Source organism: Podarcis filfolensis, assembly GCF_964270895.1.
Source record: "Podarcis filfolensis genome assembly, chromosome: 16".
Classification (NCBI taxonomy): domain Eukaryota; kingdom Metazoa; phylum Chordata; class Lepidosauria; order Squamata; family Lacertidae; genus Podarcis; species Podarcis filfolensis.
This window is the reverse complement of record NC_139620.1, coordinates 24054931-24079042: the sequence shown is the minus strand read 5'-3', so window position 1 is coordinate 24079042 and position 24112 is coordinate 24054931. Positions and strand designations below refer to the sequence as shown.

General features: G+C 48.3%; 1 protein-coding gene across 1 annotated transcript in view; it reads left to right on the top strand.

Annotated features, from left to right (window-relative positions):
• The window catches only part of SELENOM (selenoprotein M), a 175095-nt gene that overhangs the window by 129561 nt on the left and 21422 nt on the right, over positions 1-24112 (top strand). The gene's annotated exons all lie outside the window — the stretch shown is intronic.

The following is a 24112-nucleotide window of genomic DNA, read 5'->3' as shown; positions in this document are numbered from 1 at the left end:
AAATGAACCAATAGTAGCTGTACCCTCTGGAACCAAAAGGCAGTTACTTTACCCTAATGCAAATACAGACAATAGTAATACAGATATAAAATCCTTTGACTCAATACACAACACCCCTCCCCCCCTAGTGAGCACCGCAGACGTAATCTCTCAGGTACTGTGGGGGCCTACAACTTCTACTTGATCTCCTGACAACAGGTGTTGCCGGTTCTGGATTGGCTGTTACCTGTGGTAGGGGGGATGCTATAGGGGTTTCGTCAGGAACAGATGGAGTCCCAGACATCGCAGGGTTCCCTACCTGTACCTCGTCCTCCTGAGGACTAGCAGACCCTGGTTCATTTGCTGAAGCCCCTGGTGACTGCACCTCTGGGCCATTTTCACTCTGGTCTTGCAGCTCTGCGTCGTTAGCCAGGGATGAATTATCTGACCCCTCCCTGCTGAGCGCCCGGCGCCTCAGCTGATCTATATGTCTCTTCCAAACTTGCCCATTTTCCAAGGTCACATAGTAGGACACTGGTCCACTAGTCCGGGTGACCACACCAGCCACCCACCGCGGACCTCGTGAATAGTTCCTCACCCAGACCAGATCTTCAGAGGCGAGATACCTTGTTGTGTCAGCCTCAGCCTGGGGGGTTGCTCTTGAATTACGGTTTGGCATTTTATCGGGGTGGACATAATCCAGCACCGTTACCAGTCTTCTACCCAAGAGCAGCTCAGCTGGCGACTTGCCCGTCGCAGTACACGGCGTCGCATGCTGCAAAAATAACATTCGCGCGATGCGAGCTGACCAGTTACCCTCCATTAAGCGCGCAATGGATTCTTTGGCTGTTCTTACCATGCGCTCAGCCTGCCCATTGGAGGATGGGTGAAAGGGCGCGGATGTGACCCCTCTTATGAAGTTATCAGCCAAGAATGCCCTGAATTCTTGGGATACAAAAGCTGCCCCATTATCTGATACAATGGTCTCAGGTAACCCGTGGGTTGCAAACAGCTGCCTCAACACCTTGATTACGGCAGCTGATGCCATGCTAGGGACCATCGCCACTTCTAACCATTTGGAATATGCATCGACAATAACCAAAAAGACCTTCCCCTGGAATGGCCCAGCAAAATCTAAGTGCAGCCGGCTCCAGGGAGATCTGGACTGCTCCCACCAGTGAACTGGTGCTCTGGCCACTTCTGGCCGCACCTCTTGGCATGCCTTGCATGTTCGTACCCATTGTTCTATGTTCTGGTCCATTCCAGGCCACCACACATAACATCGGGCTAGCGACTTCATCCTGACCATTCCCGGGTGTCCCATGTGAAGCGTCTCAAGAACCCTGTTTCTCAGTGGTGCTGGGATGATCACCCTATCTCCCCACAGGAGACAACCCTTATGCATGGACAACTCGTGCTGCCTTGTCGCATAAGGCCTGAATTTGTCTTCATGCGGACCACCTGGCCACCCCCTCCCCACCCAAGTGAGCACACGGGAGAGAACAGCATCTTTCCTCGTTTTCTCAGCTATATCAGTAGCCGTTACAGGAGCCCCGGAAGTGTTTCCAGCATCATTATGTGCTCCGCTGGAGCAGGATCCACATTGCTCCCGCCAGGAAGAGGCAATCGACTCAGCGCATCAGCGTGGCACAACCGTTTCCCCGGCACATGGGTCAAGGTGTACTGGAACCCGTTCAGGAATATAGACCAACGCAACATTCTGGGGGAGAGAATTTGTGGCGTTTGTTTGTTCGGGTTGAACAACCCTAACAGTGGTTTGTGGTCCGTTTCAATGGAGAAATGGCGACCATACACATAATCATGGAACTTTTTGATTCCTGCCACAATTGCAAGCGCCTCTTTGTCAATTTGAGCATAGTTGCGCTCCGTGGGCGACAACGTACGGGAATAGAAAGAGATGGGCTTTTCCGACCCATCCGGTTCCCTATGACTCAGCACCGCCCCCAGGCCATATTGAGAGGCATCACATGCCAGGACCAGCGGCTTCGACTCATCGTAATGAGCAAGGACGCTCCTGCTACTCAGCATTCCTCGCAAGGAGTCAAAAGCCTTCTGCTGCCCCTGCCCCCATCACCACACATTCTTTTTCTGCAACAGTCGATGTAATGGTTCAGCTACCGAAGCTTTGTGGGGTAAGAACGAATGATAAAAGTTAATAAGTCCCAGGAATGACTGCAACTGCGTCTTGTTCTGTGGTCGTGGTGCCTCGATGATGGCCTTAATCTTAGCATCTGTGGGGTGGATGCCTGATGCATCAATTTTAAACCCCAAGAAATCCACGGTTGGCACCCCAAAACTGCATTTTTCCTTTTTCAGTTGCAACCCCACCTCCTTGAACTTGAGCAACACTGCACGGACACGCGCAACCAGTTCCTGTGGGTCTTTTCCAGCAATCAAAACGTCATCAAAAAATGGCAAGACCCCCGGCAGACCTCTTAACAGGCATTCCATGAGCCCTTGAAAAATCCCTGGGGCCACACAAACTCCAAATTGTAATCTGTTAACTCTGAACGCCCCTTTATGTGTGACAATAGTCTGTGCTTCCGCTGATTGTGGGGTTACTGGCAGCTGTTGGTAAGCTTGTGCCAGGTCAATTTTGGCGAACACCTTGCCCCCAGCCAGTTTAGCCAACAGATGTGATACGACTGGAATGGGGTATGAGTTTCCCCTGAGTGCCTTATTGATAGTACATTTGTAATCTGCACAGATCCTGACTTCCCCATTTGCTTTAAGGGGCGTGACAATTGGAGTCTCCCACTTAGCAGAGTCCACGGGTGAGAGAACTCCCTGCTTGACAAATTTATCCAGCTCTGCTTCGATCTTGGGTTGCAGTGCAAATGGCACTCGCCTTGGTTTGAGTCGGATTGGGGCCACCCCAGGGTCCAATTCGAAGTCAACTGGGGGCCCTTTATAACAACCCAGTTTTCCATTAAAGAGACCGGCAAATTCTTTGCATAATGCCTCGCTCATCTCAGGGCAGGTTTGGATTGAATTAAGCCCTGATATACTCAGTCCCAGGGCGGGGAACCAGTCAGTGCCCAGGAGACTGGGGCGACTGCCCTTCGCAATCACCAGTTTGAGTACCGCCTGTTTGTCCCGGAACTGTACTCTCACGGCACACATTCCCATGACATGGATGCGGCCCGCTGAGTATGACTGCAAGGTTGCCGGGAAGGGCTCCAGAGGGGGCAACTTACCCCTGGGGAAGAATGTCCTCGCGGTCTGGTCCGACACGATAGTGAATCCAGATCCGGAGTCCACCTCCATGTCGCACAGCTGACCCTCAATCTTCACCTTGACGTGTGCCTTGCCTTGCGCTGGAAACTGCACGACCCTCACGTTGATCTCCGTTACGTAGTGGCAGTCCTTTAGAACATGGTTTGCCGTGGACGGTCTGCGATGCTCCAGTCTAGTTGCTCCTGTCGCTCCCAGCGCCGCCGATCTACAGACCCTGGCGATGTGACCTGTCTTCCCGCACGTCCGGCACATAGCATCCCGGAAACGACAACTCTTCCGCTCATGGTTTCCGCCACAACCAGGGCACCTGCCTCGGTGATCTTTGTGCACTGTGCAGGCCTGACGCACTGACTCAACCCCACGGACTGGGCTTTGGCTCGGAGTAGCCTCTAGCTCGTCCATGGCATGCGCAACTTCTATCTTAGGGGCCTTGCGACTGGCATCAAGCTCCTCTCTTTCATAATTCTCCGTGGCAGCGGCCTCCTTCAAGGCTGAAGCAAGGGTAACCTCTTCTTTAGCCACGATGCGTCTTCTGGCTTTCTTGCTGCTCAGACCACCGATAAACCGATCCAGGAGAGTCTCTTCCAGACATTGGAAGTCGCAGTGCTGAGCGAGCTTCCGCAGTTCAGCTAGGAATGCAGATACAGACTCCCCAGCACGCTGCTGCCTCTTATGAAACTCCAATCGCCGGGCCATCTTGGTCTCAGTAGGCGCCAAATGGCTTGTCAGGCAGGCAAGAATATCTTTGAGAGGTGTCTCACTTAGCTTCGCTGGAGCAAGCAATGCCTTGGCCAGCTTGAAGGTCTCAGGCCCACAGTAGCTCAGGAATGTGGCCCTTCTTTTGCTGGCATCGGTGATCCCTTGAGCCACTGCGAAGAACTCGAAGCGTTCGACGTAGTCTTCCCACGTGTGGGGCTCTGATGGCTGGAAGGGCTCCAATACCCTTGGACTCTCCATTGTCCTGTGGGCAGGGTCGTCTTCTCAGCCGGCCAGTGAGTCTTGTTCTTAGCTACAATCCGGACTCTGAGGCAGGGCTGCGTTTAACCGCTCCTCAGCATTCCGGATCCCACCTTCGTCGCCAGTTGTTGTGACGTGGGGTTTGTGATTTCAGCTCTCTTGACATAATATGCTGGAGACAGTTCTGTAGTAACGCTTCTTTATTACAGCAAACAAGACTGAGAACTGAGGAGGGGAGAGCTACATTTATAGGGACAGGGAACTAGCTAGAAAGGATACATTTTGGAGGGAACAATATCAGGCAATCACAGTTCTGCCTTTTGGAGGAAACCAATAAGACAGAGGATCCAAATACAGCAGCTTAAATGAACCAATAGTAGCTGTACCCTCTGGAACCAAAAGGCAGTTACTTTACCCTAATGCAAATACAGACAATAGTAATACAGATATAAAATCCTTTGACTCAATACACAACAGGCCCCCTGCTGAAAAAGTTTGCTGACCCTGGTTTAGGGCTTTAAAATCAGCCCCAACACTTTGAATTGCGCTCGGAAACGTACTGGGAGCCAATGTTAGTCTTTCAGGACCGGTGTTATATGGTCTCGGTGGCCACTCCCAGTCGTCAGCTGAGCCCTGCTTGATGTCAGGCTAAAGGCCTGTCCATTCCCTGTGCATGGAGTGATGCCTTTGGGAAGCCCCAAAGCAGAGCATGAGTGTATTTCGCTCCAGGAATTGATATTGAGAGGCTGATAACTGGAGGTAGCAGGAACATTGGAAGCTGCCTTCTGCTGAGTCAGACCGTTTGTGGATAGGAATTTAAGGAAGCCCGTAATGATGTACACTCACCATGCTTTAAAACTAAATTAAAAGGCGGTGACCCCGCCTCACCCCAAGGCATAGGGGAAGAGGCAAGACCTTTTTAAAAAAGAAGTTTTATTAATACTTTTCATAATTCAATAAAAAGAAACTAATCTAAACCAAAAATAATAAAAAGAATGAATGAATGAAAAGAAAAAAGGATATTTAAAAAATACGAAGTCCTCTCTCAGGTGTACCTTAACCTTTGTCCTATACAGAGAAGGCTTTGCCCTCTCATTTTCTCACCTGAGGGCATCCATTTCTCCCCCCCACCCTCTCATCCTGGAATATCTCATCTATCTGCCTCTCACACAGGGTCCGGAAGAAGCAAGACTGATGGCTTAATGCTTAATTTGGTAGTAGGTAGGCACAGGGGTCAAATTTGAGTCAGTTTGCGTTTAAAGGCAAACCTACCCAGTTGGTACTTCGGGAAACAATATACAAAGCAAAACGCAGCCAACCCTTGGGAATTCGCGCATTTCCAAATTTTGCAATGCAGCTCTCTGGCCAAGTGTACAAAAAGCCTATACCAGGGTAAAAATGAGCATAAAAATGCATATATTAGTGAAAAGGACATGCAAATTCATTATGTTAGTGGAAATTGCTTGCAAGAATGCATTTTAGTCAAAACTATACAAAAGCATATTTATTAGGAGAAATTTCCACTAAAAGGCTGGTGAATTTTCATCATTTTTTTTTATTAAGAAAAAAAAACACATATCACAAATGGTTGCAGAGATGTGGAGATCTGAATTTAAGATTGAAAGAAAAAAGAAAGAAACATGGAGAACTGAAGTTGACAATTTGTCCATCTGTCATTTTAGCAGCATAAACTGTTTTACCCCAGCTCAAGGCTGAAAGATGTGGTATCTCTACGTTTGCCTTCTTCATCATCCTGGTCTACTCTATATGGTTGCTTGTAAAGTTGATTGAGACAAATGTGAAGTGTTTTGAACTCTCAAAAGTGCAGTGTAAACGAAAAGTATAATTTAATTTATCATCATCATCCCTCTTTTATATTGTTCAGAGTTCTATTTCTTGCTCAGACAGAGCTGTGGTATCCAGCACGGCGTTCCATCAAGAGTGGAGTTAGGAGATCTTTAGGAATTTCCTGATTATATAGGAAGTCTGGAGAATGACAGCTTTTTTGCGTTGCATTAAGCAGAAACAGTTTTCCTTTGGAACTAAGCCCTGAGCTGTTACCAAAATCAGGATTATATGAATTGTCTTGATTTTCCAGACATGCTCTATTTCCACAGTGTTGTTTTCCTTTCACAGTCAGGTTTTTTTATGTTTTCGTAGATGTTTTTGTTTTGTTGCAATGCTATGAAACTTACATTATAATAGCCAATTTTAGATTTGCTTGTGAATATAATTCTCGGTCTGTTGTAATCTATCATTTTATCTACTGTCCTTTCCTGGAATGGAGGTGCAGTGACGAATAAAAGAAGAAGAAGCTTCACCTGTTGGATTATGGCCTGTGCAGGCAGCTGTTCAAAGCATCAAGCCACAGCCCACTGCAATCTTGAGACCCTTTTCTGCTATGTTTAGAACAGAAGAGGAGCCTGCTGGATCAGGCCAATGGCCCATCTAGTCCAGCATCCTGTTCTCACAGCTGTGCTGGTCCCAAGGGTTATCTGTGAGGTGGGGTCTGAGTCCAGTCCGAGGTCGAGGGTGCAGTAGGGAGACAGTCCATCAAAGCTGAAGCTGGGTCCAAGGCAGGGAGTCGGGTGAGGTCAGGAGCTCCGGCAGAGAAGCAGGACAGGGTGCAGGCAGGAACAGGCTACCAAAAACGTTGCTCCCACAACCTGGGACTGGGGCTGGCTGGCTTTTATCTGCCCCGAGGCACAGGGCGGCCCCGGTCCACAGGTGACTCTCTCCTAGCCTGGAGGCGAGCACTCCTCCTGTGGGAACTTAGTTCCCTCTGCCTCTCTGCCCTGAGCCTCTGCAGCTCAGGAGAAGCTGGAGGGTTACTGGACCCAGAGGCAACCTCACCTTCCCCTGACAGGGCTGGGAGAGGAGCACCTGCAGGCAATGGGTCCTCCATCACCTCAGGAGCCAGAGCAGACTCAGCTGGTGCCTGCACCTGAGGATCCAGCACAGGTGAGGACCCTTCAGGCTCAAGCCCCTGCCCCGGCTCAGCTGGTTCTGGAGGCAGGGAATCCTGTGCAGGCTGGGATCCCTCAGGTTCAGCCTCTGAGTATGAATCCCAGGCCATTACAACAGTGGCCAACCAGATGCCCCAATGGGAAACCTGCAAGCTGGATTGAAGCCCAAGAGCCCTCTCCCCGCCTAGCAGCCATTGGCAGCCTTTTCCTCCATGAATTTGTCTAATCTTCCTTTAAAGCCATCCTAGTTAATGGTATCGCTGCTTCCTAGAAGGATCTAGAAAAACACATACGGTTAGATCATCAAAGCTGGATTGCAGGGCTTCTTGCTTCAGTGAAATGGTGGTTCCGTTCGACTCGAGGGTTTCGGTATAGGAAACGGACTGTCAGGCCCCACCACAATTTGCCCAGACGTTTCAATGGCCTTGTTTGTGTTTCTTGAAAGGATCCAGCTGTCTCTCTTTTTCCCCCTGGCATTCAGAAGATCTGTTTCCTCCTCCTGAGAACAGGAGGTTGGCTCCCCTTTGCTGCTTGGCAGCTGCAAGAGTTTGTGGAGAGATTCTTTGCTGACTGTGCCCTGAGGGCAGTGCTGAAATGGAGACGGAAGGCTGGATTGAAGTGCTGTGTTCCTGAGCCTTGTCTCTTTTCCTCTGCCCGGGGCTCAGCCTTACGACAGAATGGAACACGTAAAGGGAGAGAGCTCCTCAGAGCATACACAGAGTGCATTTCACTGACACCGTGGCTATTCATGCACTGCTTTACCTCGTGTTCAGACGCATAGGAAGGTGCCTTATACAGAGATAAATTCTAGGCCCATCAACCTCAGTACACTGGTACCTCGGTTTTCGAACAGTTTAGTTCATGAACAACTTGGAACCCGAACACTTCAACACCGGAAATAGATGTTCCGGTTTTCAAACTTTTTTCGAACTTTTTTTCGGAAGCCAAACATGCTCCATTTTGAGTCCCCCTGTGTTTCCTGTTGCACTGCTCATTTGTGCCCCCCGTGTTTCCTGTTGCACTGCTCATTTGCGTCCCCCCCCCATTGTAATTCAAGCCTTCCATTTGGTGCTTTTGTTTTTGCTATTTATTTTGCATTTTTTTGTTTTGAGGCTTTTTCAGTTAATTTGTTTTTGTGACTATGTGGACCCCAGTTCAGCTACTGATTGATTGTGTGACTGTGGAAATGGATAAGCGCCTCCCATCCAAACAATGACGATCATCAATGCAGTGTTTTAGGGGTTGTCTTTAAAAGTCTGGAACGGATTGATCCGTTTTGCATCACTTTCTATGGGAAAGCGTACCTTGGTTTTGGAACGCTTTGGTTTTGGAATGGACTTCTGGAATGGATTAAGTTTGAGAACCAAGGTACCACTGTATTTCTACACTGGCAGGCAGTGTCTCTCTAGATTTTAAAGCAGGGGTCTACCTGGAGATGTTAGGTAATCAACCTGGGACCTTCTATATGCAAAGCAAATGCTCTAGCACTGAACTAAGGGCCCCTCCCCAATGCACAGTCTGATAACTCATCTTTCGAAAGGGGCAAACATTGCTACGTTAAGATCTTGCAATTACCCGAGACACCTTGCAAGATTCCATTCAAGCCACTGATCACAATAATACAACACTGCAACTTCAGGCCCCTTCTTGGGCCAAGACCTTGGAGCACTGAAATTGGAGTGGGATGCTCCTGTCTGTCTGCTACCATTATTTCCTTTTTCTTGATTAGATGCACTTGGATACAGGCACAGCATTAACAGTTTGCAACCTCGTCAGGCTGACTTTTCTCTCTCCCGGTTTCATGGGCCTGACTTACCAACCTGCTCAGGCCTCTAGCTCTATGGGAGAGAGACTCATTTCTTTACCAGAGTTGGCATGCCACCAAAACCTGCGCAGGAATGCCAGACTGCCACCACCATCAAAAATCTTGCTCGGGCCTCCCTTGCGAGACACAGAGACGACACCAGCGAGAGAAGATTCTGGCTGGGATCCCCCCAGGGAGTCAGAGGCGCCACACCCGAGACAGAAGACGAAGGCGAAGATGGAGAAGAGAGTCAACTCCATCGGGGCGGTTCTGTTTCCCTCTCTTCTCCCTCCAAGCAGACAGCTGCCCCACTTCTTTTCTGTCTGGGGCATGGACCACTCTGTACCAAGTCTCTCAGCTGCGTCTTTCTTGCTCACAGGGGCACCATCTGTCGGGTGGGGGGGCGAGGACCCCCCAAAATTGTCAAGAAGGGGGCTGGGCCCCTCAAAATTCTGTGGCGGCCGTGGGTGCACATGGCGCAACATGCTCAACTCACCTGCGCATGCCATCCAGTGTGCTCGCATCACAATCCGTGCAGCGTGCAGACAGCATGCCAGCACATTGCCTGGCATGTACAAGTGACGTCGGTATGTTGCAAGACATGCGCACGTCACACGGCCCCCACAATTTCAGGGGCAAGCCAGCACACTTGCTTGCTCCCTAGAAAGGCCTCTTTGTGTGGCTACAGTCACACCACACATTTAAAAAGCTATCATACCACTTTAAAAAGCCACAGCGTCCCACAAAGAACCCTGGGAGCTGTAGTCTGTTAAGGGTGCTGAGCGATGCTAGGAGACCCCCTATTCTCCTTCCAGAACTACACTTCCCAAAGTGCTTTAAGCATAACTCCTTCTTCTCATAAGCATAACTGTTCTCCTTCTGGGAACAGTAGCCGGAGGCATTCCCAGGGTCCCTTGTGCCCTTGGCAAGGAGCTGTATCTGTTCTCCCCATGCCCACCCCCACCCCCAAAAAGAAATCACTTCACTGCTCACCTTTGTGTTGCGGTGTCAGGATGGGAAGATTCTCCCACATTTGATCTTGCTGCAACAGCGGTGGGACATCATCACACACATAGGTGATTTTTGCATACGCCCCAGACCTGCACCCCCAGCGAAGGGTCAGTTTTGCCAGTCCCTAGATACACCTCTGATTGTATCTCTGGGGGGGGAGTATATGGGTCTCCTAAGAAGGTCGGCGGTTCGAATCCCCGCGATGGGGTGAGCTCCCGTTGCTCGGTCCCTGCTCCTGCCAACCTAGCAGTTCAAAAGCATGTCAAAGTGCAAGTAGATAAATAGGTACCGCTCCGGCGGGAAGGTAAACGGCGTTTCCATGCGCTGCTCTGGTTCGCCAGAAGCGGCTTAGTCATGCTGGCCACATGACCTGGAAGCTGTACGCCAGCTCCCTCGGCCAGTAAAGCAAGATGAGCGCCGCAACCCCAGAGTCGGCCACAACTGGACCTAATGGTTAGGGGTCCCTTTATCTTTAACAACTCTCAGCACCCTTAACCAACTACTGTACATGTGCAATATTAAAACATGCCCTGTTTATCTATTAGATTAGTTATCTGAAGTGTTGGTTCCATCTGTTTCCTGCTCCTGTTTCCCAAATAGTCCTACACGCACCTCCCCGTTTATGGGTCCTGTGCTGAACTAGTTCCGAGCACGTGCCATGCCTTTGCATGAGGGCAGAAGAAGAGCCTGCAGGATTAGGCTAAAGAGGCCCTACCTAGGCCAGCATTTTGTTCTCACAGTCGCTAAGCTAGGCATAGGCAAACTCGGCCCTCCAGATGTTTTGCGACTACAATTCCCATCATCCCTGACCACTGGTCCTGTTAGTTAGGGATCATGGGAGTTGTAGTCCCAAAACATCTGGAGGGCCGAGTTTGCCTATGCCTGGGCTAAGCAGATGCCTTGTGGGAAACCCTCGAGCAGGACCTGAGCACAAGACTCTCCTGTGATTTCCAACAAGCAGCGTTCTGAAGCATGGCTGCCTCCAGCTGTGGAGGCAGAGCATAGCCAGCCTGGCTAGCAGCCATCAACAGTCGTCCTCCATCAATTTGTCCAATCCTCTTTTGAAGCCATCCAAGTTGGGGAGGGGCCATCACTGCCTCCTCTGGGAATGAGTTCTGTGGTTCAGCTATGTGCTGTGTGAAGAAGGACTTGTGTTTATGTGTCTTGGATAGTCCAACATCCAACTTCTTTGGACGTCCACCAGTTCTAGTGCTACGAGAGAGGCAGAAAAACTTCTCTCTCTCTCTCTCTCTCTCTCTCTCTCTCTCTCTCTCTCTCTCTCTCTCTCCACTTTCCCCATAATTTTGTAAACTTATACCATGTTGCCTCTTACTCACCTGTCCTCCAAACGTTAAAAAGTCCCAAACGCTGCAACCTTTCCACTTAGTGGATTTGCCCAACTCCCTGCATAATTTTTGGTTGCCCTTTTCTGAACCATTATGGCTAGGAGCCACAGATAGCTTCATAATCCATGAATTTGGACAAAGCTGAACGTTCCAGGGTTACGAGATGTTATAGGAATTTTAAGGTCTCAAATATAGAATAAATATTCATAAATGCACACATATCTAAATATATGAACCGTGTGTCTGAAATAGTACGGGAGAGCAATCCTGAAGCCATTTTGACTCTCCCAGGGACCTCAAATATTCCTCTGCAATAAGGGAGGCAAATGGGGAAAGCCTTCCCATTGTCTTTTCGCTTCCAAATCCTGTCTTAAGGGTGTATTTGTGTATGAATAGGGTGAGCCTGCGACCTGGATTAAGGAACTCAAGCAGTAACCATCACGAAAGAATGGCCAGGCTGCCCAGGTAATGCAATCAGTGACCATTTTCAGGTATCGTGGCAGACAGGATTTCTGCTGTAGACCACCTCCTTCTGTGATGTATGTATGATGTTTCGGGGGTGGTCTTGGGCTACAGGGTGGGCAATTTCAGAAGTTTATATAAGGGCTTATGCACCATTGTTCTTGGTTCCTCCTCCCTGCGTGTGGTGAGTGGGGACCCTGTTGCAACAGTTCCTTGAATAAAGATCAGGCTTACTAGCTGCCTTGCTTTTCAATATACTCTGGTTGACCTCTGTTATTTTCTCCAACTGATAGGGAACCCACTTAAGGACTCTATGTGGGCTCTAGAATACCCCATAAGGGAAAGGGAACAGTTTTTCTTATAACAATATCTCCTCTCAATCTCCTTTTCTCTATGCTAAAAATAGCCAGCTCCTTCAACCATTCCTCATAAGGCTTGTTTTCTAGACCAGGGGTAGTCAACCTTTTTTTCCCTACTGCCCACTAATGCATCTTTCTTGATGGCAAAATTTCCTTACCGCCCACCAGTGTTCGATGGAAGAAGGATTCAGCCTGTGCTGTAGAACCCGCTGCCACCCACCTAGAATCCTGAAACTCCCACTAGTGGGTGGTAGGGACCAGGTTGACAACCCCTGTTCTAGACCCTTGATCATCTTATTTACCCTCCTCTGTACACATTCCAGCTTGTCAACATACAAATTGTGGGATGCGCAGGAAGTCAGGCCATCGGTCCCCTTGGCTCAGTGTTCTCAGTGACTGGCAATAGCTCTCCAGGGTTCTCAGGAAGGGGGCATTTCCAGCCCTACCTGGCTATGTCTTGGGGATTGAACCTGGGCCTTTCTCCATGCAAGGCAGATTCTCTCCCACTTAGATATGGCCAGTCCCCAATCATAGGAGGCTGTCTCATACCAAGTCAGAAGCAGTTTGGGGAATGTTTGTGACTCTCCAGATCTTGCTTAGCTTCCAGCTCCCATCATCCCTGACCACTGGCCATGCTCAGCACCCCCAAATTACCATGGATAGTGGGGGGGCCGAAGATGTGTACTGCCAGCCATGGGGGGGGGTGCGCAACTCTCTCCCATGCCGCTGTGGGAGAGCAATCCCTCCAGAGGCTTGGGAGGGAAGCTGTGTGCCCACAGCCATATAGTTGGCAGGGCGCAGCTTCCGTCCTAAGCCTCTGTGGGGATCGCTCTCCTCCCGTGGAGGCTTACGAAGGAAGCTGCACGCCCACCAACCATATGGTTGATGGGGCACAGCTGGCGGGCATGCAGGGAAAGGGGAGGCTGCTGGCAAAGCCGCGCAGCTCCCCCACTCACTGGGGCGCCTCGGAGAGGCCGGCGCCCTGGCGCAATGTGCCATTAAGCCCTATGGGAAAGACGGCTCTGCAAGGCAGATGCTCTCCCACTTACCGTATTTTTTGCTCCATAAGGCGCACCTGACCATAAGGCGCACCTACCTTTTTTGGGGGGGGGGATTCAAGAAAAAAAATATGCTGCTCTTGATGGCTTTTGCGGGAGGTGGGGGAAGTGAGAGAGCCTCGCTCTGTCCCTTCTCCCACCTCCTACAAAAGCCAGGGATAGCCACACGAAGCCTCCCCAGGGCAGCGGGATGAAGGCTCCCCGCTGCCCTGCGGAGGCTTCGCGGGCTACCCCAGAGCTGCTCGACCCAAAGAGCAGGTCGGGGAGCAGCGCAAAGGCTGGGTGCAGCCTTCCCGCTGCTCCCCGAGCTTGTGGGGCTGGCGGTGGGGAAAGCCAAGGTTCCCCCACCGCCAGCCCCGGGGACCACACATTCGCTCCATAAAACGCACAGACATTTCCCCTTAGATTTGAAGAGGAAAAAAGTGTGTCTTATGGAGCGAAAAATACGGTAGATATGGCTTGTCCCCAATCATAGGAGGCTGTCAGAAGTAATAGAAGGAGAGAACACCACCAAGCTATTTCGAGCACGTCTTACAAGCGGCCACCCCATCTCCCCACTTCCGTCAAAGGAAAAATGTGGGAGTTATCAGCCTTTCCAGGACTCCAGGCCTTCCCTGTTCCCTGTGCCTCTTGAGGACTACACTTCCTGTCTGTGTGCGAAAGCACACTGCTGCAAAGAGTCCTGTTTTGGCTGGATTATGATGTCACTCGACAACAACACCATGCGCGATGGGAGCCACACTGCCGGGACTGCCTCACATCCTGCCCAGTTTCACAGGCTGAGTCACACAGGCTGAGTCACATGTGCCTCACTTGCTGCCTGTTCTCACATGCCGTCAAGGCTGCCGTCCTTAAGCCTAGTTCATCTCCTCTGCAGTGGAAAAAGGGGTCCAGCAATGGGGCCTATGAGGTCTCTGACCTTTTCTCACCTTACAAAATGCCATTGGCAGGGGACGAAGCGAATGGGAGCATTTTAATAAGGCAAATTGTCCAGCATCTCTTTTTGGTCTGAAGGACAAGACGGATTTGATGAGCCCTTGTGGTCATTAAGAGATATATACAGTCGTACCTTGGTTCTTGAACAGAATCCGTTCCGTCAGTCCGCTCGACTTCTGAAAATGTTCGAAAACCAAGGCGCACCTTCCGATTGGCTTCAGGAGCTTCCTGCAGCCAATCGGAAGCCCTGTTGGACGTTTGGCTTCCAAAAAAAGTTCACAAACCGGAACACTTCCGGGTTTGCGGCTTTCGGAAGCCAAAATGTTCGAGTCACAAAGGGTTCGAGAACCAAGATACAACTGTACTGCCAAATCTGGAAGGTCAGGGCTGCGTCATTCGTTTAAAGCACTGTTATAGAATTCTAACAATCATGGCTTCCCCCAAAGAATCCTGGGAGTTGTGGTTTGCTAAGGGCGCAAAGAGTTGCTAGGAGACCCCTATTCCCCTCACAGAGCTAGCATTCCCAGAGTTCTCTGGGAAGAAGCATTGGTTGTTAAACCACTCTGGAACTGTAGATCTGTGAGGGGATTAGGGGCTTTCCTAGCAACATGCACACCCATAACGAATTATAGTTCCCAGGATTCTTTTTAGGGGGGACGCCATTACTGTTATGAGTGGTATCATAGTTCTTTAAATGAATGGTGTCGAAGCAACTCACAATCTATTACATAATATGAGCTTTTCGGTGGAGTTTTCTTCTTTTTCTTCCTACCCCCACTCATCTCGCATTAGTATTTTTATAATTATTTCTCTTCCCCCCCCACACACACTTTGGTTTTTAAATTTCCTTAATAAACTTGCGATTAAAAAATAATTTTAAAATGCATTCTCCGCCAACCTGGCTCCCTCCAGATGTTTTGAACTGCAGCTCCCATCAACCCCAGCTGGCAGAGCTGTAATGCACAGAATCTGTAGGTTCCCAAATTGGGCAAGGCTGAGTTAAGATTATATGAGTCACTCGACCCTAAATAACCTCTTCTGGCTGTTCCAATGTATCTCACTCGACTTGTTGCAAAAATAAAGTAAAACACGGACATGTTGTGACTCTTTTTACCATTGTTTTCCTGGTTTTTTTATTGTAATGTTCTTATTTAGTGAGATATATATGCTGCTTAATCAAAAAGATATTGCTAATCAGTTCACATAAAATAGTATTAAAATAATTGCTAAAAAATAGCAAATAAAACAGACTTTGAAAACAGTAGACATAATAAAATTGATCAAAATATGAAGATCAACAGATTTTGAAAACAAATGTAAATGATAAAATTACAGTGGTACCTCAGGTTAAGAACTTAATTCGTTCTGGAGGTCCATTCTTAACCTGAAACTGTTCTTAACCTGAGGTACCACTTTAGCTAATGGGGCCTCCTGCTGCCAGCACCAGATTTCTGTTCTCATCCTGAAGCAAAGTTCTTAACCCGAGGTACTATTTCTGGGTTAGCGGAGTCTGTAACCTGAAGCGTCTGTAACCTGAAGCGCCTGTAACCCGAGGTACCACTGTACATGTCTCTGTGTGCTTAGAGCTAAGGCAGTGCTCCCCAATCCAAAAAACACAGAATCATAGAGTTGTAGAGCTGGAAGGGACCCCTAAGGGCCATCTACTCCAACCCCCTGCAATGCAGGAGCATCCTTCCTTTGGCTTCTGAATACTGCCCTTTTGGACAGCAATGTTCTGTCCATTTGTAATTTTTCTTTGCAGACTGGCCTCTTTGTGCCTTGCAGAAGGGCGTTTAGAGAGATATGGCCAGCTGAAATGCAGACCCTCCAAATGTCCCTATTTTCCATGGACAGTCCTGGATTTACAGAAGCTCTCTTGGTTTCTGATTTGATCCCAGAATGTCCGACATTTCCTTAGGATGCCCTATTTTCATTGGAGAATTGGTGGGAGGGTATGGAGTTAGGCAAGGAGATAAGTCACTATACAACCTTTAGAAGACATCCGAAGGCAGCCCTGTACTGTATAGGGAAGGGTTTTTTTAAAAAAAAGTTTGATGTTTTATTATGTTTGCATATATGTTGGATGCTGCCCAGAGTGGCTGGGGCAACCCTGTCAGATGTGCACCGTATTATTATTATTATTATTAGTCATTATCATCAGTGCTTTTTTCTGGGGGGGGGGGACACAGGATTACGCATACCCCTAAACATTTTGTGAATCTTTGTACTTTTGTCCATTTACTGTATTTATTTTTCCCAATTTGAACTATAAAATGGTGATTTTCTTGAGTCAAAATGAGAATACCCCTAAACATTTTTTTAGAAAAAAGCACTGATATTATTACTATTCTTCTTCTTCTTCCTCTTCTTCCTCTTCTTCTTCTTCTTCTTCTTCTTCTTCTTCTTCTTCTTCTTCTTCTATAGGACGTCCCTATTTTCATGGGAGAAATGTTGGAGGATATGCAGCAGCAGGATCCCCAGAAAGCAAACAGCAGGCTGGTCACTTGTGAAGCCAGCAGCCATCATGAGCCATTGAAAAAATATGTTCCATCCCTTAATGCCCATTGAAACATCAGCTGATCATTAGCAGGCAATCTGTACAAAAGATAGCAACATCTTAGCTGTCAAAATACACAGGATATGCTGAGTTGTGCAGGAAGGACACACATCCTTCAGGGTGCTGAGACATCAGAGATGCCTCCTCTTTTTATTTTTATTTTTCCTGGATCCTTGTCACACCCACCATTATCATTCCTTGCCCTCCCTCACAGCATGGGACATTCAGTGAGTGTCCCAGCATGCCTAAGGGGAGACTGATGGTTTAAGAGGAGAGTCTTGGGATACTGCCTTCGGGGCTGTTATGCGGCTATAACAGGAAATGGCCAATACAGAGAAGGAATCCCAGAAATGAAATGTGGGCGTGGAACTGCGTCCAAATCCAAGACTTGCACAACTGGGAAGCAGAGAGAAGAATTGTACCACACTGAACTGTACAGTGGTACCTCGGGTTAAGTATTTAATTCGTTCTGGAGGTCCGTTCTTAACCTGAAACTGTTCTTAACCTGAAGCACCACTTTAGCTAATGGGGCCTCCTGCTGCCACTGTGCTGCCGGAACACGATTTCTGTTCTCATCCTGAAGCAAAGTTCTTAATGGTAAGCAAAGTTCTCTGGTAAAAGAAGGGGGGGAGGTTTGTGTGCATACGTGAATAACAGCTGGTGCACAAACCACGCTGTGATAGCTAGCCACTGCTCTCCAACTGTGGAATTTATGACGCTTAAATGCAGACCTATATATATCCCCCGAGAATTTACAGCAGTACTGATAACTATAGTATACATTGCACCTGATGCGAACACCAAAGAGGCAATGGGTCTTCTGCATGATGCCATTAGCAGACAACAAGGCAAGTATCCCGAGGCTGCATTTCTTGTATGCGGGGATTTCAACCAGGCAGATTTGAAAGTGGTTCTACCTAAATTCTATCAACACATAAAGTGTGCAACCAGGGGAGAAAAGACTCTGGACAGGCTGTATACAAATGTCAAACAGGCCTATAAGGCCGAACCATTGGCACATCTAGGCCAATCTGATCATGTGTCCCTGCTCCTGACTCCTGAATATATTCCATTGAGGAAACGGACTCCAGCTATAAAGAGGGATATTACAATATGGCCAGCTGAAGCATCCCAACAACTACAAGACTGTTTTCATGACACCGATTGGGAGGTATTTGCCCAACAGGATATAGAGACTCATACTGAGCAAGTGTTGGACTATATCAGGTTCTGCACTGACAATGTAACACAGAGGCGCCGGATAAAGATCTACCCAAACAGGAAGCCCTGGATGACAAGGGAGGTCCAGGGGTTGCTAAAGGCAAGAAATACTGCTTTCAGAAGTGGAAATAAGTCGCTGTACAGCTTAGCTAGAGCGGATCTAAAGAGAGGTATCCGTGTAGCAAAGGAGGCGTATAGACAGCGGCTGGAGAATCATCTACAAAGTAACAACACCAGGCAGGTGTGGCAAGGTGTACAAGAATTAACAGGGTATAAATCCAAGGATTCCCTGGCAGACGAGGGAGGGGCATCCCTCGCAGAGGATTTGAATGCCTTTTTTGCCCGTTTTGAAGTAACATCTGCAGCAACACCTGCTGAGGCTTTACCACCACCACCACCACTCCCTGGGAAGGCTTTGCCATCATCACTACCATCACCATCATCAGTACAAAGGAATGTAGCAGTCTCTGTGGAAAAAGAAGAGATGAGGAAGGTGTTGAAGGGAATCAACCCAAGGAAGGCCACAGGGCCAGATGGGGTAGCTGGAAGGGTATTGAGAGACTGTGCAGATCAACTAGCAGGAGTTTTCACTGGGATTTTAAATCGATCCCTAGCCCAGGCTATTGTTCCATCCTGCCTAAAGTCCTCTATTATCGTTCCAATAGCAAAAAAACCTAACCCGGAAGATCTGAATGACTTTCGTCCAGTAGCACTCACACCTATAATCATGAAGTGCTTTGAAAAGCTGGTACGAAATCATGTCATTGCCTGCCTACCAGAGGGACTGGACACATTCCAATTTGCTTATAAAATGAAAAGATCGACAGAGGACGCTGTGGCGATTGCCCTCCATGCTGTCCTTGCACATTTGGAGCAGCGGGGGGGTTATGCCAGACTGCTTTTTTTAGATTTCAGCTCGGCATTTAATACCATTCTACCACAACGTCTGATGTCTAAACTGGAATATCTGGGGCTTCCGTTATCACTTTGTGGGTGGATACTGGACTTTTTGTCAGACCGCTCCCAGAGGGTTCGGTTGGGCCCTTATACCTCTAAAATGCTTAAGACTAACATAGGAACACCACAGGGATGCGTACTCAGTCCGCTCCTTTATATTCTCTACACGTACGATTGTGTCGCTGCTCACCCTAGTAATAGGGTTGTCAAATTTGCAGATGACACAACCGTGATTGGGCTCATCCCTGAAAGGGAGGGTGAAACAGACTATAGAGATGAGGTGGAGCGGCTGACAGAGTGGTGCAGAGCTAACAACTTGCTCATAAATACAAGGAAGACAAAGGAGCTTGTGGTGGACTTCAGGAGACAGAAGAGCAATATCCAGCCACTTTTGATTGATGGGGTCTGTGTGGAGAGGGTAACAACGTTCAGATTTTTGGGCATTGAATTACAAGAGGATCTGTCCTGGAGTGTCAACACAAGGGGGCTTGTGAAGAAGGCGCAGCAGAGACTGTACTTTTTGAGAATTCTAAGGAAAAACCATCTTCCGCAGAAACTGCTGCTTGCCTTCTATCACTGTGCCATTGAGAGCGTGCTCACTTATGGCTTATGTGTGTGGTACGGAAGCTGTACTACCCAGGACAGGATGGGGTTGTGCAGAGTTGTTAAGGCAGCAGAGAGCATTGTTGGCTGCCAACTTTCCACCTTAGAGCAGATTTATGCCACAAGGTGCCATAGGAAGGCACTGGACATAGTAAAAGATCCATCGCATCCTGGTCACTGTCTCTTCGAGCTCCTGCCATCGGGACGGAGATACAGGACGATGAAGACAAGAACGAGCCGTCTTAACAACAGCTTCTTCTCCAGAGCGATCTCAGCCCTGAATGGGAAGCCTGGACTTTGAAAGTCATCTAATCTTCCTTGCTGTACTATACTGTATTGTTTTAATTAGTGTTTTTATGGAGCAGTCAAGTAATTTCGTTGTCCCTGAGAGGGGGCAATGACAATAAAGATATTATTATTATTATTATTATTATTATTATTATTATTATTATTATTAATCCTTGGTACTATTTCTGGGTTAGTGGAGTCTGCAACCTGAAGCGTATGTAACCTGAAGCGTATGTAACCCGAGGTACCACTGTATTTCTGAAACATGGGAGTGATTTAGTGGATCGGTGTGGGAACAACTAATCAGGAAAGTGTCTTGGACAAATGATCACCTCTGCCATTAACTCACTAGCAGGGCCAGCCCAAAGCATTTTGCTGCCTGAGGCAAAGGACCCTCATGTGTCCCCTTCCCATGCCAAGGATAGAATATGTATGGGCTGGTGATTAAATCAGTGCTGGTGAATGGAAAGTGTCCTCTGTGGCCAGACTACAGGGCCCAGGGCAAGCCGTGAGCCAACTGAGGGCAAGGCTTGAGGTGGAGCTTTTGGAGGGCCACTGCCGCCCCCCAGCACCTGCCACCTGAAGCAGGTTACTCACTCTGCCTAATGGTAGGGCTGACTCTGCTTATTGGGTAGCTTTAGATAGGCTGTTGTCTCTCAGCCTCCATCTGCAATATGGGGAATAAGAATAATACTGACGTAAGTTGGAGGACACGGGTGGTGCTGTGGGTTAAACCACAGAGCCTAGGACTTGCTGATCAGAAGGTCGGCGGTTTGAATCCCCGTGACGGGGTGAGCTCCGTTGCTTGGTCCCTGCTCCTGCCAAACTAGCAGTTCGAAAGCACGTCAAAGTGCAAGTAGATAAATAGGTACCGCTCCGGCGGGAAGGTAAACGGCGTTTCCGTGCGCTGCTCTGGTTCGCCAGAAGTGGCTTAGTCATGCTGGCCACAGGACACGGAACCTGTACACCAGCTCCCTCGGCCAATAAAGCGAGATGAGCGCCGCAACCCCAGAGTCAGTCACAACTGGACCTAATGGTCAGGGGTCCCTTTACCTTTACCTTTAAGTTGGAGGACAGTTGTGAGGATAGGAAACTAGCTAGTATGTTTCCCAGTACCTTTCCGAGCACAATTCAAAGGGTTGGTGCTGACCTTTAAAGCCCTAAATGACCTTGGCCCAGTGTACCTGAAGCAGCGTGTCCACCCCCATCATTCAGCCCAGACACTGAGGTCCAGCTCTGAGGGCCTTCTGGCAGTTCCCTCCCTGCGAGAAGTGAGGTTACAGGGAACCAGGCAGAGGGCCTTCTCGGTGGTGGCGCCCGCCCTGTGGAAACCCTCTCATCAGGTGTCAAGGAAATAAACAACTATCTGACTTTTAGAAGTCATCTGAAAGCAGCCGTGTTTAGGGAAGTTTTTAATGTTTGATCTTTTATTGTGTTTTTAATATTGTGTTGGGAGCCGCCCAGAGTGGCTGGGGAAACTGAGCAGGGTATAAGTAATAAATAATAATAATAATAATAATAATAATAATAATAATAATTATTATTATTATTATTATTATTATTATTATTATTATTATTATACAGCTGCATGAATGCTATGTCAGGGCAGGAAGTCCCCATCTAGTCACCCGTGGGCTGTTCAGTAGGGAGCGGCTGAAAGGATGGAAAGGCTTCGATATTGTACAAAAGCCTGCAATTGCAGCTCTCTCTTCTGCAAAAAGATCTGTTGCAAGGCTGCTGAAGCAGAGAGAGAAACTTGGTTCCTTTCAAACCTGTTAGAAGCGTCCACTTTGCAATTGCAAGCAAGCAATTTTGGGACCGCAATTACATTTTGAAGTCTGAGGATTTGAAAAGCTATAAGGCTGGGCTTGCCGTTCACCTGTGCACTGACGTTATTGGCATTCTTCTTCTGCAATTACGGAGTTCTTTTTCCAGACAGATAATGGGTGTTGCAGAGATTTTTTTAAAAACTAAACTTTGTAAAACGTGAAACTTGAGCGGAGTGACTAAGAACTCAATGTTTGCTTCTCTTTTGGTGGGAAATAGTTCTGTCTTTGTGCGTTGAGAGTGTGCAACTGTGTGTGGATCTGGCTCTGTGCACTATTGGAATTCGGGCCCCTGAGAGTTTTTCAACTGGATAATATGGCTCTCAGCTAAGGGGAGAAAACATAAATCCTCACCCCTGCCCTAAGTGATATGAAATTCTCTAAGAACTGCTTTGCTGAATCAAGGTCAGAAGTATGACCCAGCCCAGTCCTCTGTCTCCAACAGCGTTCATCAGCAATATCTAGGCAACACGATGACCATGTTCATAAGCAATAGACAATCTTTATAGAACTCCTTCAAACCATAATAAGTACAAAATGAAATCTTTAGTCTCAAAGTCTCTGAAAATCTTTAAATGAAGTGAGGTACCAGACTTTGTACGATGAAAGACAAGCTGTGAAGCTTTGTGTATACAGCAAATATGATGTCCAACACTGAACAGTGATTCCGGATATTGACTACTGTTTCGTAGAATTCTTCGTCAGCATGGTGGGAGGATATAGAATTGCTTCATAAACCCATCTTATTTCGAATGAATGTATGTAAATGAAAATATCAAATGCTGTGGAACAGTGCTCATGTAATAGCACTCCAACAGCGTTCAGCCTCTCAGAACGTTGCAAGCAGAGTTAGACACATTCCCGTGCTTGCCCTCAGCATCTGGTAATGAGGAACATAGAAACTCTATTTTCATTTATCACTGCTGGTGGTCATGGATAGAATCATACAACTGTAGAGTTGGAAGGGACCCCAAGGGTCATCTAGTCCAACCCCCTGCAATGCAGGAATCTCAGCTAAAGCATCCACGACAGATGGCCATCCAACCTCTGCTTAAAAACCTCCAAGGAAGGAGAGTCCACAACCTCCCAAGGGAGACCGTTCCACTGTTGAACAGCTCTTACTGTCAGAAAGATCTTCCCAATGTTCAGTTGGAACATCCTTTCTTGTAATTTAAAGCCATTGGTTCGAGTCCTGTCTGTCCCCCAGAGCAGGAGAAAACAAGCTTGCTCAGCGGCGTAGCGTGGGTTGTCAGCACCCGGGGCAAGGCAAGTAATTTGCGCCCCCTAACCCAGGGCAAGGCAAGTAATTTGTGCCCCCTAACCCGGGGCAAGGCAAGTAATTTGCGCCCCCTAACCCCTAACCTGCCGCCGCTGCCAGCTTCTTCCTGCTGCTGCCTGGTCTGGTCTGGTCTGGTTCTCTCCCGCGCTCAGCGCTGCTCTGGGCGGCCGCTGCACTGTCCCTCCCCCAGATAGTCCCTCGCTCTCTCTCCACACCGCACGCCTGGCACCCACCCCCTCCACAGTTGGCGGCGACCCGGTGGCTCGGATCGGATTCGCACAGCCAGCACTGCAGTGAGAGAGAGTGAGTGAGCCAGGTAGGGGCAGAGAGCTGCGAGTGCGAGCGCGCCCCCCCAGATGTTGCGCCCGGTGCGGCCGGCCCCCCCTGCACCCCCCACGCTATGCCACTGAGCTTGCTCTTATCTTCCATGTGACAACCCTTGAGATATTTGAAGATGACAATCATATCTCCTCTCAGTCTCCTCTTTTCCAGGCTAAACATGCCCAGCTGCTTCAACATTTCCTCATAAGGCTTGGTTTCCAGGCCCTTGATCATCTTGGTTGCCCTCCTCTGCACACGTTCCAGCTCATCAACATCCTTCTTAAATTGTGATGCCCAGAACCGGACACAGTATTCTAGGTGAGGCCTGACCAAGGCGAAAAAGAGTGGCCCTATAAATTCCCTTGGTCTGGACACTAGACTTCTGTTGATGCAGCCTAGAATAGCATGAGCTCCTTTCACCCTGCTGCATCATACTGTCGATAACCTAGCCTAAACAATAATCTGCCTAACTCATTTGCAAGTTTCTGGACCTAACAAGGAGCAAGGATCATCCAACCTCCAGGGTAACAACTTAATAGCTGAATAGCACTGGGGCTTGCACTTGTCTGAAACATCATGTTTGTTGTTAGCCGCCCTGAGCCCGGCTTGGCTGGGGAGGGCGGGATATAAATAAAATTTTTTATTATTATTATTATTATTATTATTATTATTATTATTATTATTTGCTTTGAGCTGGAAGCTTTTGACTTCTAATTCTCGAAGGGAGGCCTGCCTGTACATGCAGGCCTGTGTATCTCAAATGCAGCGTGCACAGAGAAAGTTTGCATCCTCCAGAAGCCCTGCAAAATACGACCCCTTCTCCCGTCACATGCATCCCATCCTGACTTTTTTTGCTAGCTGGGCAATACTTAGGAACTTGTTTTAAAGCGCTGGGTCTCTAGCAGCCTAGCATCTGGTGTGCTG